Below are 11,724 nucleotides of genomic sequence, written 5' to 3' on the forward strand. Positions count from 1 at the left end.
AATTAAGCAGCACAAGCAACCATTCTCTTCCTCTACAGCCACCCCCTCAGTTCCCTCCCTCTTCATTGTGTGGTTTGATACAGACCACTAAATAAGAAGTGATATCACCAATGGGGAAATTCATCTTCTCCTTTAAGAGGAACCGAAAGCTGTTGTCCAAGATTTGATGACCATGTGGTGTCAATAACCACATCTAACCCCAGGCCTTGTCCCCACCCAAGACACACAGTCACAAGGGAACACAAGAAACTTAGTAAATGCTTTGGTTAACAAGATCAACAATTCTACTCAGGACAAGTCTCCCTGGCAGCAAAATTCAATAGAAACATCAACCATCTTCACTAAACCACTACTGGCAAGTGAATCACTGTGGGAAGAGGCCAGAAAAGTCTGTTGGAGCTCTGGTTCCAATCTGGCAGTGGCTGAAAGTAGATATTGGTGGCCTATGTGAAAGCAGGTGGGAGTCAGCCCATTTCCTAGTGAGACAGGTGTCCACACAAACTGGTCACCATTTCCCCAGTTGTTGTGGGTCTTCTAACCAAGGACTAGCTGGGCCAAGAGTTCCCCCTACATGTGAAGGGGGATTGTCCAATCTAAGCCCAGAATTGAGACACAAAGGCAGTAGCTTTTACTGCTATGCCAGGCCTGTGTCTGCCATGTGGATCCAGGAGACTTTGGTTATAAGGGGCTATAAATCCCGACCTTTTCAATAGCATTATGCTTACAGAAAACATTCTTGTCCTCCAAGCCATAGTTGAGTACCTCAGAGAGTCAAGCCCTATGAAAGGCACAGAGCAGTTTCACAGGACAACTGAGGCTACCCATTTTAGCCAACGGGTTTGAGTTTTATCATCTCATTAGCTAACATACCTGTACATTTAGAAACCCAAACTGTTGGCTGATTCCATCTATCACTGTTAGCAATTGAGGCTGTTAAAGAAATTATATGGGAAAGGATGTCATTTTCTTCCAGGATAAAGGCTCACTGAAGCCATCGAGCTTCACATCTACTGATGCAGCCATAAATGGTACTTGTTGTCCAAGGATCTTAAACTGCTATACTAACATTGAGTTAAACCTCACAACCCCCACAAAGTAGGGAGCTACTCCTCTTTTCCAGATTATGCCTCAATTTCCCTTAGGGTAGACTGCACAAAGCCAGAAATAAAACTTGAATCTCATGACTGAGCCCTGTCCTCTAGATCAAGCTTCCTGAGCTCCACAGCAACTGCACAAGAGCATCCAGGCCTAGGGGGAGGCAGCTAGTCATATCATAGAAAACCTGCATGAATCAAGCAAAGTTGTCCAGCACACACCAAGCCAGTTGTTTTCCTCTTCCTACCCTTCCAGAAAGGCTCCTTGTAAGATTTCCGCAAGAATGCGCCGCACAAGGAAAGGTCAGTCATCTGCATGCACAGGGTCCCAACCAAGTTCAATCAGACATTGAGGACGACAAGCTTCAAAACTGCTTTTAAGCATGTGAGCAAAAGTATTTGTGACAGTCTCCTCTACTTTGCTATCTGCTTAGAACCAGCTCTGTATGCAGGGCATACAGCATGCTGGCTTCCCCACTCTTCCCTAAAGCACTCCTGTTATTCCAGTCCAGCTCCTATCTCACCCACCAACAGTTCTTTCAATGCACCTCAGTTCTGCCTTGCATTACCCTTTGCTATTCCAGACTTGTGCCTCTGAGCAGAAAGCTGGTTACACCAGGTTTTGTGGTTTGGCTATGTACACAACCATGTGCATTGGGGAGCAGGGGGTGAAATGAACAGGATGAGCCCCAAGTTCATCTTTGTGCCCAGTCTGAATTTGAAAGTGGACCTGAAAACTAGAGTCTGCATCCGTTCTAATCCCCTGCTCCACCATAAACAGGAAAGCAGCAACTTCTTTGGGGAGCTGAAGGAAAGGACAATACAGAAAATGTATATTCCTATAGTTAGAAGGGATTGGAATTCAAGACTCACAGAACCTGTTCCCAGTTCTGCCACCACCTCACCATGTGACCTTGGTGAAATCACTGTACTTCAAGTTTCTCCATCAGTAAATTTGGGACAATCATGTTTTCTTGCCACTGAGGAGGGGCTGAGACTAAGTTTAGTGTCTCTAAAATGCTTTGAGTGCCTCAGATGGAAGACACTAGGGAAAGGCTAAGTATTATTACAGCCATATCTAGTCCTGTTCCAAGTGATGAATTGGAAGCACAGAAAGGATCCAAGAATCCCGCTTCTGGTTGGGCTCAGTGAGGTGCCCAGTGATGCTCCATCCTATCAACAGCCAAAAACTACAAGCAAAGCAAGAGAGGGGGATGGAAGAAGCGTTCAAGGCCTCTATCCTACTATTAAGGAACCCATGGAATTCAAGGTATTCAGACATTATCGAGCCTGAATGCTGAATCCTGGCACCTCAAGGGACCGACAGACTCCTTCCTGGAGGGGAAGGATGGTCCTGTGGGTAGAGCATAAGCCTGAGATTTTGAAGACCAGGATTCAAGTCACTGCTCTGCCATAGACTTAGGAAGCTGAGGCACAGAGAGACTCTGTAAAACAGGGAGAACAGCACTGCCATACCTCACTGGGGGGTTGGGAGTGAGGAAAAAAAAATACATTGAAAATTGGAAGAGGCTCAGATATATGGTGATCTGGGCCATATAAATACCTAAAACAGAATCCCTTCAAGACTACTTCCCCCCCACACACACACACCAAAAAAAAAAAAAAAAAATGACAGCCCCAATTCTATAAGAGGGCTTTGTACAATAAATGGCAACAGTCCCTCAGAACAAGAGGCACAGAAGGGGCAGGGTGGGGAGGGAAGAGATGTACTGCTATTTGACGAGAGCTGCCAATGAAAGCAGGAAAAAAACAACTAGGAGTCCAGTGGCACCTTAAAGACTGTTTGTTAGTTTAACAGTTTAACTGTCTTTAAGGTGCCACCGGACTCGTTATTTTTGTGGATACAGACTAACACAGCTACCCCTCTGATACAAGGGAAAAAAATAGCCAGCTGCACCCAGCACGCTTGGGAGTGGGCTGCTGTGGGATTTTTCCTTTACTGGAGACATTTCAATGTCACTGGTTAGACTGAGCCAGAGAAAAAGGGTTTTTTTTTTATTATTAGATTATAATAAATAAATTGCCACATTACCAGGAGTCTGTGGCGTTGTGGGGTTTTTTGTTTTTGTTTTTTTTTGGGGGGGGGGGGGCAATGCTAGATGGGCTCCACCTCGCAGTTTTGACCCTCCCTAGAGGCACAGTCCCTTCCCTGCAAGAACAAAGGAGGAGGCAAATTAGATAACAGGAGAGTCTAGGAAGAGGTAACAGTTTGAGATCTGCCCTGGCCAGCTTTAGTCTAGTCTGCATAGGGTTCCTCACACACACCTAATCCCAATTCCCAACTCTTTCTCCCCTTCCACAGGCCAAAATCTTAGGGAGGCATCACAGCATATAACCTTGGGCCCGGATACCCCCCAGGAAAGGCCTCCACACCCAAAATACTCCCTGCTTCTAACACACATAAGCAACTTCCCTTACTTTAACAAAGGGAACTATGTTGCAGGGGGAAAGAGCAGGATACCATTTGCAATGCTAGCCGCCCCTTACTCCAACATTAAATGCCTGTCCAAAGAGAGATGCATTCTCTCTCCTGCTCCTGCTCAGAATTAGGAGATTGGCACAGAAAGATTACTTCTTTTTTTCTTTTTCTTTCTTTTTGGGGGGGGAGGGGGTTGGGACGAGAGGTCAAGGTTACATGCTTCACTCAAATCTCAGACACCCCAGAAACCAGCCAACATAACTCCTAGCATGAGAGGAGAAGGATGAGGGGGTTAGACAATGCTGTAAGGCAATAAGTGAGCCCAAGGCCACACTCCAGGCCCTACAGATAGGCCACAAGACTGATCATAGGAACAGGGTATTGCAACCAGTTTTGGGGGTGGGAAGTACCAGCAAAGAGTCGCACCACTCACAGCCACCCAGCAGAGACATCAAGTCATTCTGAATCTACTTTCAGAACCCGTGTTCTTTTGCCAGCTGTCAGAGCACTTCCTCTGGGCTCCCTGGCTGTGAAAGGCTACTACAGCCAACACCATGAGTTGTTCACAGCAGCTACCCTCTTACACCAACCCTTTATAATCCAGATAGGGAAGGAGTGGGGAAGAGAAGAATTATGAGGGGTACTAAATAGAACATGAGCCATCACTGAAACCCACAGACCATTTCCAAACCTGTCCTCTAGCCACTCTCTAAATAGAACACCCTCTTTTCTTGCTCTGATGCACCCAAGACCAAAACCTCAGGTGAGGGGAGAAGAGATACAGGTGCTTAGATGCAGGGCATGGGTCTTAACAAGTTTCCAGAAACTAGACTGCTTGCTGCTTTTTTCCCCCACCTGGAATATTCCCCCAGGATCTCTGGCCACAAAAGCCTTAAATATAACAAGACATCACAATCTGTGCACAGCAAAGTGAGGGAAAGAGAAGAGAAAGTATGTTTTTAAAAATATGCTTAGGAGACAAATTAAACTTCCTATAATAATTTTTAACAGTAGCACAGACTGTTTCTCCGCCCCAGTTTGTTGCAATTAGTGCCATATCGAATTCCAGGCTTTTGTTTTGTTTTGAATGGAGGAGTTAAGCTTACAGATGACGACTCTCGGGACTAGAAACTAGCCCAACGTCCTAGTTCCCAGTGAGCTGGCTACATAGGCACTTTCTTAGTAGCATCTAGAAACCCCAATCCTCAACAGGCTTCCAAGAGACTAAACATAGGAGTCTAAGAAAAGTTACAGGGAAACAACTTTTTTTTTTAAAAAAAAAAAAAGTACATTAGACTACAAAAAAGTCTATTAGACTCGGAGTTCCTAAAGTACTGCTTCAAAATAAGTTTGCTTAAAGCTTTTTTTAATTTTGCTTTCTTCCAGTAAGTTTTAACATAAGCAAAGTCTCGGGCGTAGAATGTGAACCGGGTTTAGATTTCCACACTTAATAGAGGCTTTAAGACGAAGTCATTCCTCACCCGCCTCAACTTGTTGATTAGAACTTAGAATCTGTGAAAAATATCCCCTTTTTCCAAATCTTTTAACCCACTCCCCCCCCCCATATTCAGCATTAAAAAGAGGTTCTAGCTCAACGTGGATTCTTTTTAGAAGACTAAAAGGTGAAAGGTCCCCACCCAACTGCACCTGGGGGAAAAAATGGGATCCACCCAAGCAGAAAGTGTGGATCTGAGACATAGAGAATAGACCGCAACACTCCCAACCAGAATACAGCTTAATACAAATACTTTATCAACTGCAAAACCTCCCTACAACTCAGTTTCCCAAAGTTTTAAAATTAATATCTTAAAGGGAGCAAATAAAACCAAAAACCCACTTTCCAACCCCAATCACATTCCTCCCCCAGCCTGCACAGAAGACACCACAAAAAACAACAGCTTCCCAGCAACTCAGCCCAGGAGAAGTTGTTAGTTTGTAGTACAAAAGGAACAAAAAACCAAAGTGAACAACAAGCGTTAAAACAAGAGACGAGATGAATTTACAAAAAAAACAAAAAACCAAAAACCACACGATTCTTACCCTGGCTTTCTCCCTTCTCAGGAGCTGCAGTGGCGAGATCTATAAGTTTGCTTCTCCTCCTTGTGGGATTTTTTTTTAAGTACCGGGGGAAGAAATAAAAGCAAAAATAAATAAAAGTTGTCAGTGCGGCTGTTCCTCTGCCCTATAACTTCCCTTCTAATCTCTCAGGATGACAATGTCAGTCTCCAGCAAAAATTTCCCTACGTGAGACTCTTTTTTACGGTCTCTTTGCAAACACACACGCCCAAAACTCTAACGTGGACTTTTCCAACAAATCTCTAAAGGAAATGTAAGAGGCAAAACATGTGGCAAAACCCTGCCAAAATGTGGTGTTGGTTTAAAAAAAAAAAAAAAAGCAAAGCAGCCAACGTAGTGATTTTTTTCCTCCACCTCTTTCTCCTCTGGGATCTGCTGCTATTTCTTCCTTTCTGGCTTTTTTTTCCCCCTCGCCTCCTCTTTCAGATCCAACACCTAAAATGGAAGTTGCACCCGACCCAGCCAAAGACAAGCTGGCGGGGTTGATGGTAATAAACTAAGCTTTCCAACCAAGCCCAACGCCCAACCCCTCTTTCCCTAAGTGATGTCAGCTTCTGCGAAGCTCCAATGGGAAGCAGACATCAATGCGGGAACCGGCACTATCCAATAGAAAACTTTATTGTAGAATATTAAAAAAAGAAAGAACGAAAAAAAAGAAAAAAGGGGGAAAAACCAACAAAAGGAAGAGGGCAGAAAATAACTTTTGGGGGGGGGGAAGGGAACAAAATAAATAAAAATATATTACAAATATCAATTGCAAGAAAGAAGATTAAAACAGGCTTGGCAGAATGATAAATGTATTGATGTGATATGCAATTCACAGTCCAATTTCTTTTGATCGGTATGTTTCTTTCTCCCACTCACCTCCTCTGCTTGTTTGCAAATGAGAATAAATATCTTCATTTTTATTTGTCTCCTGTGCTTTTTATTTATATGTTTTCCATCTTTGCAAGAATCATGTGAAAAGGAGGAAAGACGATGGTACAAAAGATGTGTGGGGAAATGTTTGGATCTAGGGAGAATTTGGGATTTGAAATTCAACCTTGATTCTGCTGTTTTTGTTTTAATTATATGAGCCCAGATTGGGGGATTTGCAATCAGCTCTTGTTTTCTTTCAGTCAGTGGCTTTTGCTAGCAATTAAGCAACTGATTTAAAAGTCTAGAGTGGGTAAGGAATTTACTTTCCTCCTTCTCAAATCACTGAAGAAAATAGCTCTTTTGCTTTGTATTACTAATTTAATCCAATTTACAGTTTGTAAATTCCAAACCACCAATCAGGAGAGAGACAAAAGCTTCAACAAGTTTTCCTTCATCAGGGTCCTAAAGGATGTTTACTCTGATTACATTTGCAAAAGAGTGTTAACCTGGAAGATATCTAATGCTATCTAATGCACCAGGAAAGTTAGGTGCCTAAATACTTTTGAGAAAGATCAGGCCATATATCTGAATCAATGGGCAGATCGTACACATTTGTCATTTTAAAGCAAATTCTTTTATTCTGTTTTTTAAACCAAGGGAGTTCTCCACATTCCCTTCTGAGCACTGCTTTCTGCCAGAAATCCCCCATCAGTGCCAACTGGGATTCCAGAAGCAAGGACTTCCTTGTAGCAGTACCATATCAACACCCAGGGACCTGATACTCCTCTCATTTTACCTCATCTTCACTGCAGTAGTTGTATACAATTGGTATTAGTGAGAGGAGACTCAGGTCCCAGCAATGTGAGCTTCCTCATAGCAGTGACCTGTCCGTACCAGCTACCACTCCTACCATGTGATCTTTTTCCTGTTAGCCTGGCTAAGGAACACCAATCTCATGGACTGCCTTTACACTGAGGATTTCCTGAAATTCTCCCACCAAGGCTAGCAACAGTGGGTGCAGAACAATGAATGGAAGTGAAAAAAGAGGGTCAGGTTTCAGGAGTAACTTTTAGTTTGGTGTAAACACAACGAGAAGTCCTTGTGGCACCTTAGAGACTAACAAATTTATTTGGTATGACACCAGGGGCTCAGGCATGCAAGCTGGGCCAATCTGCTACCAGACAAACATAGGCCTTTTAGCACCTAACCCTGGCCACTGTGCATGCTCAATAAAGATCTCTTTCCTACAAGCTCTGGATGCCTGCTGCAACATATATCAGTGGTTCTCAACCAGGAGTCCAGGGGCCCCTGGGGGGCCGTAAGCAGGTTTCAGGGGGGTGCCAAGTGGGGCCAGCATTAGATTTTCTGGGGCCCAGGGCAGAAAGACGAAACCCCACCACATGAGGCTGAAGCCAAGGGCCCTGAGCCCCGCCACTCAGAGCTGAACCTGAAGCCTGAGCAACTTAGCTTTGTGGGTTCCCCAGTGGCATGGGGCCCGGGCAGTTGCCCTGCTTGCTACCCCCTAATGCCAGCCTTGGGTTTTATATGCAGAAAAACAGGTGTTGTGGCAGAGGTGGGCCATGGAGTTTTTATAATATGTTGGGGGGGCCTCAGAGAGAAAAAGGTTGAGAACCTGACTTATATTGCTTATGTAATATCAAAGCACCAGTGTAGACTGGCCATCTGCTACATTTTCATCACTGTTCTGTCTAACGTTGCTCAGAGCAGGTCTAGAAGACACAGTGGTAAAATCACTAGTGGTTGACCTACACTGGCACGCCCACCCTGCCTAGTAGAGGTCACCAGTACTAGGCACAATGGTGGAAGGATTTCAGAAAATCCCCACTATGACAAGACCATGTACACTGAATAACTGTAAGCAAAGAAAATGATAAACAATTGAATATCAGTTTCTGGGGAGGCATCTAATGGGATGCTGCAGGGATCTCTGTTATGCCCTGTGCGAATTATATCTTTCATGAAGATCTGGAAGGGGTCAGATGTAAATAGTATGCCAATTAAATCAACAGATGACACAAAGGGGTCTAATCCTGCTCCCATTGGCTTCAAGGGAAGTAGGACGAGGCACTAACTGGAGAATGTTTAAAACAGCACTGAGTGTAGAGAAATACTACAAAGGGATCTAGAGAGACAAGAGACATTGGCAGGAAAAAACAACAGGTTGGTTTGGAAAACTACAGCTAATCCATCTGAAGACACCTATTTCCAAAAAGACAATTACTCACCTTCTTGTAACTGTTGTTCTTCGAGATGTGTTGTTCACCTCCATTCCAATCTGGTGTGCGAGCGCCGCATGCACGGTTGTCGGAAACTTTTTCCCTCAGCAGCCCCCGTTGGTTCGGCTAGGGAGCCCTCTGGAGTGGCACTCTCGTGGCGTTCAATACATGACCCTGCCAATCCGACCCCCCTTCAGTTCCTTCTTGCTGGCTACTCCAACAGAGGGGAAGGAGGGTGGGTAATGCAATGGACGTGAACAACACATCTAGAAGAACAACAGTTACAAGAAGGTGAGTAACCGTCTTTTCTTCTTCGAGTGCATGTTCACATCAATTCCAATCAGGTGATTCCCAGGCTCTCCCACAGGGGTGGGGTCGGAGTTAAGGAATCACTGATTGGAGAACCGCTCTGCCGAAAGCTGTGTCCTCTCTCGCATGTTGGGTGATGGCATAGTGCGTGGTAATCGTGTGCACTGAGGACCAGGTTGCCACTCTGCAGATCTCCTGGATGGGCACCTAGGCCAGGAAAGCGGAGGACGAGGCTTGAGCTCGTGTCGAGTGGGCTGTAATAGCGGGGGCTGGGACCTTGGCCAGGTCATAGCAGGTATGGATGCTGTCTGTGATCCAGGAAGAAATGCGTTGTGAGGAGACCGGAAGCCCCTTCATCAGGTCTGCCACAGCTACAAACAGTTGGTTCAACTTCCTGAAAGGCTTCTTGCGCTCACTGTAGAATGCAGGCGTGCCCCGAAGCCCAAGGCAGGGTGAGGGGAGAAACAATCCCACCCACCAAGTCTATACTAACTACAGATAACAATAAACTGACTACTAAAACAAAAACTGGGTAGGACTAGGTAATAGGCTAAAGGAACACTTGCAAGCAAGCAAAACGCAGTTCCAACACCGCCACGGACGGTAAAAAGGAACTAAAGAGGGGTTGGGTCGGCAGGGTCATATATTGAGCGCCATGAGGGCTCCGCTCCTGGGGGCTCCCTAGCTGACCCGACATGGGCTGCTAAAGGAAAAAGTTTCCAATGACCTTGCACGTGGCGCGCACACACCTGATTGGAATAGACATGAACAAGCACTTGAAGAAGTCTAATACTCCATGAAGGGGAGAAACTGAGGAAGCATTATGGCTTCCAGAGACTTAGGAGCAATAGCTATCACTGAAGGTAGACATGAGCTGGAAGCAAAAGAAGCTGTAGTGATTTGGGGCTGAGTACATTACCTCACAAGACAGGAAGGTGACAGCCTTATCTGTGGATGTGGGTGTAACCACATCTGGAATATTGGAGTTGATTCTTGGGTCCACAGCACAAAGGGGTTGTAATACCAGATTAAAAAACTGCCTAGGAATTCCCCAAGCCTAGGGGGAATCCCAAGCCTACATAGGTCAATGTTACACCCTGCCTGACTGGCCTCAGAATCTAGACATAAAGGTGACATAAAGCTACTTTGACCCCCCACCCTCTGGTTCCAAGTCTGCCAGATTCCAAGAATCAGGGGTGAATGTATTCTGTTCTGGGCACCATGTTACTAGAAAGATATTGACAAGCTGGAGGAGATGAGGAATGAAGAGGAGACTGATTTATGGGGAAAGATTAAAAGAGATGAATATGTATAGCTTGGTTAAGCAAGGAGCAAGTGATAACAATAACAGCTTGCAAACATTTGAAGAGAGTAATTCCCAATGAGGGTAAGAAAGAGAGTGGTACACAGGGGGATAGCAATGGGGAATGGGATGACATTAAAAAGGGAAGCATTTAGGATAATTATCTGGAAAAACTTCCCTACAGATCCCTGAGATTTTGAAATCAACACTCCAATCTGCTGCAGATTCACAAACTTCCATGAGGATCTGGGTCTTTGAGCCTGTGAATTCCTCCCCATCCCACTATGGAGGAGAACTAAGAACACCCTTCTCCTCCTCCTTTTCTTCCAGCACCAAATCAAAGGGCTACCAAGAGGGGAGTGCAGCAGGCCATTGTTAGCTCTGCAGCAGCAAGGAGCTGGGCATCACTGCCCTTCACATCAAGCTGCAAGCTACAGGTGGAAATAGAACCAAGACTCCTGGACCTGGTGCCCACTCAGCCCTCAGAGCTCTAGCTCATTCTGGAATGAAGATTGGGTGCATTGCGGATGTCACCCCCATCCCCTCTGACAGTACTCGCAGAAAGGGTGTTCGCTGGGGTTGTGGTCTGTAAACACTGGCTGGCTTTTGTTTCATCATTACTCCTCTCACAGAAAAAAAGCCAAGAGGGAGAGTGCAGGGAACAACACATCAGGGATTGGTTTAGTACAGCCCTCCCATGCAGTGCTGTCCACCCGGTCCATTTTTCTTGGCAGGAGGCTTCTCCACCTCACTTCCAATTTCTTATGTGGGGGATAACAAATGCTCCTCCGTCCCCGCACCTCAATTTGTGGGTCCCATTCAGAAGGGAGGGATATTTCTCCCCGTGCTCCCCCAGTTTACTCTACATCCCTTGGTGGTGGGGGAGGATAGGTGCTCCTGGCCACTCACACCTCTGCCCCCATGTCTTTCCTTAGAAGAGGGAGGTGTGCCCTCATTTCTCCCCACCTCCAGTGTATTAGGACTGCTGCACAGGAGTGGTTCCTCCTCTAATTGGCCCCAGCAACCTGTGATGATGTAAGATTCTATCTGGGTGGAGTTTCTGCCTGAACAAGATAGAGCAGGGGTTCTCAACCCTTTTCCTTCTGAGGCCACCCCAACATTCTACACAAACGCCATGGCCCACCTGTGCCACAACTGTTTTTCTGCATATCCAGTAGATTAAAAGCCAGGGGCAACATTGGGGGTAGCAAAGCAGAGCAATTGCCCAAGGCCCCAACCCACAAGGTGCCTGCAAAGCTAAGTTGCTTGGGCTTCAGCCCTGCATGGCAGGGCTTGGGCTTTGGCTTTCTGCCCTGAGTCCCAGCAAGTCTAACGCCAGCATTGCTCTCTGGTTTATTTTGGAGGACCCCCTAAATCCTGCTTGTGGCCCCCCAGGGGGCTTTGGGC

The 11,724-nt window shown here is 45.7% G+C and overlaps 1 protein-coding gene across 13 annotated transcripts in view; it reads right to left on the reverse strand.

Moving 5' to 3' along the window:
• Positions 1 to 6,117, reverse strand: part of CTNND1 (catenin delta 1) — a 58,504-nt gene extending 52,387 nt beyond the window's left edge. For 7 of the 13 annotated variants that reach the window (XM_048855072.2, XM_048855063.2, XM_048855066.2 and 4 more), the window contains exon 1: positions 5,575 to 6,116. The gene's annotated coding sequence lies outside the window, so the exon portion shown is untranslated. Of the gene's footprint in view, positions 1 to 5,574 lie in introns of all 13 variants that reach the window. The other 6 variants (XM_048855073.2, XM_048855064.2, XM_048855062.2 and 3 more) reach the window with 2 other exon arrangements.
• Between the last annotated feature and the right edge of the window lie 5,607 nt (positions 6,118 to 11,724).

This window comes from Caretta caretta, chromosome 6, assembly GCF_965140235.1.
Source record: "Caretta caretta isolate rCarCar2 chromosome 6, rCarCar1.hap1, whole genome shotgun sequence".
NCBI classification, from domain to species: domain Eukaryota; kingdom Metazoa; phylum Chordata; order Testudines; family Cheloniidae; genus Caretta; species Caretta caretta.